Below are 3,772 nucleotides of genomic sequence, written 5' to 3' on the forward strand. Positions count from 1 at the left end.
TAAAGGCATAAAATGTAATTTAAAAATTAAAAATATTTGATTTTAAATATTACGCGGGATGGGTGGATGTTCAACAAACTTTAACTTTTGTACATTTGACATAATAATTTATACCTCTTAAAAATTTCAGCATAACCATAACTCATGCTTTTTAATATAGTGTAGCTTATTAGAGTAAATTACATTTTTGGTGTTTATGGTTGTTATTTGTTATCAAGTTTAGTCCCTCTTTAAAACTAATTACAATTTTAGTCATTGTGGTTGTCATTTTATTTTACTTTTGATCAATTTGACTAACAGTTAAAAGTTTAGTCCGCTTTACTCCTTTTATCTTTTTTTTGTCATTTTCTTTTTTTTATTGGATTATAGAGTAAATTACGATTTTCGTCTATGTGGTTTGTTTTTTCTATTTTTGTATTTGCTACCCTTTTACATTTTATACACTTATTATATTAATTAATTAAAAATAATTTTAACTAAAAATACATTAAAATGTGTATTTTATTTGTAAATTACATTAGTAGAAAAAATCTTGTCGTTACCTTTAAAATGAGTTAAATACTAAATATTTTAAAACTCTATGCAATTTATCCGACACACACACATATATATATATAGGTGAGTTATATCTATACTATATTATAAAGCATTTGACAAAAACTCTTAAAAACCACTTTTTATGCGTAAAGTACAGTTTATTAATGCATATTACTTAAAACTCAAGATTACAAGTAGATTATGCGTAAGTACAAGTTATTAAAGCTCCATATCTGAATTCATGTAACTAACTGCAGACAAACATGATCAAATATTGGATAAACATCTCATTTTAAATATAAAAAATCTAAAATATAATTAGGATAATCATGGAGTTATAAAGAATACGTAATTATTATTTTTATAAAATATTATATTATTAAACCAAAAATAAATTATTTCATTATTAAACTTAAATAAAATTATAATAAAAAAATAAATTAAAAAAATTACATAAAAAATGAAAACTTTTAAATAGTTGATTTGATATTAACATTGATATATTTTTCTTCAAATTTTTATGATATCTTCAACTTTATATTTAAAAATAAAATCATTAATGTTTTCTTAAAAACACATAAAATCGTATTATAACATCGATAGAGACAAATAATAAAATAGGATATTAAAATCGAAATGTGTCTCGCTGCAGTACGCGAGTACTCTTTTAGTATATATATATATATATATATATATATATATATATGTATGTATGTATGTATGTATGTATGTATGTATGTATGTATGTATGCATGTATTCAGATCCATCAACATTAATAAAAAAACAATTTCTATTTTAAGTTGGGTTTAAATTTTTTTTATCATTTTTATTTATTTTTGTAAGATAAAAATCAATTTTATTTATGTCTACTAATAAAAGAAATGTATCGTTTTTTAGATATTTCATTTAACAAAATATTTTTTAAATATGTATCAAATAAAAAATAATAACATAATCATCAATTTTTTTTAAAAATGTAAACTTAAATTTATCGTAATAAAAAATAAATAACTCTTATTTTATATGCGAAACATTGTTTGAAATATGAAGTTATGGTGAGAAACAGCGCAGGCTCTGTATATGAGACATTTAACTCTTGAGTAAGAGCTCTGTCTCTTAATGTCTTCTGCATGAGAACTTTGGAAAAATTCAGAGTTGTAAGTTGGAATTTAACTCTGTAGTGGTCATCAAAACCTTATTTAAAATTTCAAATTCGAATTTTTGAAGCATTTTTCACAAAGCAATGTTACCCGGACTCGACCCCAGCCAGGGGCTGCCGCCCCTTGGACCCCGCCACTGGGGGCGCTGCCCCCGGACCCCCGTCGTTTAGTGGCTTCGCCCCTAAATCAAAATAAACTCAAACAAGTGTGCATTCCACACGTTCCTTACCTGTTCGATATTTATCATATGATTACATTGGTCAACAATTTAATCTCATTACACTTAAATGACGTTAGTGATATAAATCATCAACATGAAGTCATCAGATATTGGTTATTTCTCAAACTTACAACATAACTCTGAATTGTTATGTTTCAAACTTAGTTATATAGTTTATTCTCAGATTTAGAATACAACTCTGAACTTCTCTTCAGAGTTACGTTTCTGAGTTATAAGAAGTCATAATTCTTGTGATTCAGAGTTATGCTCGTAGATACTTTCTAGACTTAGAAGACAACTCTGAATTCATCTTATTCAGAGTTAAGTCCAGAGTTATTTTCCAGCCTAACAATAGAATTCTGAATTCTTGTATTCCAGAGTTAATGTCCAGAGTTTTTCTCATTTAAAATACCACGTGTAATACACGGGGTCGAACCTAGTATGTGTATATATATATATATATATATATAGGCCCATTCAAGGGAGAACTGACTAGTTTGTGGTAACCATGAGATCCAATCTCAACCACAAATCAATAGATAAATTAGGAAATTTATAATTTTGGTAATTCTGAATTAAAATTTTAATTCAAAGACATTTTAGGTATTTTAAAACTCTCATATCTCCTCTCTCCCCTCTTCTCTCTCTGTCCCCCGGCCTCCGTCCTTTGGCCACCGTCCTCCAGTGATACCTAAAAATATTGACTATGTTAAACAAAAGAGACAATGTGATACCCAAGCACATATAAGATGCATTGTGATATCACTGTATTACTTCTCCAATTGACCACACAAACGACCTCAGTGTGATACCTAAGGACATATAAGATGCATTGTAACATCACAGTGGTATCACCAAAGGATGGTGGTCGGAGGCCGGAGGATGGGGGATGGAGAGAGGAGGGAGGAGAGATGAGAGTTTTAAAATACCTAAAATGTCCTTACATTAAAATTTTAATTCAAAATTACCAAATTTATAAATTTTCTAATTTATCTATTGATTTGTGGTTGAGATTGGACCTCACGGTTACCACAAACTAATTAGTTCTCATTTGATTAGGTCCATATATAGGGGCTCATTCAAAGGAGAACTGACTACTTTGTGGTAACTGTGAGATCCAATCTCAACCACAAATCAATAGATAAACTAGGAAATTTATAATTTTGATAATTTTGAATTAAAATTTTAATGCAAGGACATTTTAGGTATTTTAAAACTCTCCTCTCTCATCTCTTATCTCTCCGTCCGCTATCCTCCGGCCTTTGGCCACCGTCTTCCGGTGATACCACTGTGATACTTAAATTTATTGACTATGTTAAACAAAAGACACAGTGTGATATCCAAACACATATAAAATGTCTTGTGATATCATTGTGTTACATCTTCGATCGACGACACAAACGATCTCATTGTGATATCTAAACACATATAAGATGCATTGTGATACCACTGTGGTATCACCGGAGGACGGTGGCCAAAGGCCGGAGGATAGCGGATGGAGAGATGAGAGAGGAGAGTTTTAAAATACCTAAAATGTCCTTGCATTAAAATTTTAATTTAATATTACCAAAATTATAAATTTCTTAGTTTATCTATTGATTTGTGGTTGAGATTTGAACTCACAATTACCACAAATTAATTAGTTCTCATTTGATTAGACCCCTATATATATATATACATACTAGAAGAGTACTTGTGCAATGCAGTGAGACACATTTCGATTTTAATGTTCTATTTTATTATTTGTCTTTGTCAATATTATAATACGATTTTATGCGTTTTTAATAAAGTAATAATAATTTATTTTTGAATAAAATATAAATTTGAAGATTTCATAAAAATTTAAAATATATA

This window comes from Cynara cardunculus (assembly GCF_001531365.2).
Source record: "Cynara cardunculus var. scolymus isolate 2C chromosome LG 3, CcrdV1, whole genome shotgun sequence".
Lineage (NCBI taxonomy): Eukaryota > Viridiplantae > Streptophyta > Magnoliopsida > Asterales > Asteraceae > Cynara > Cynara cardunculus.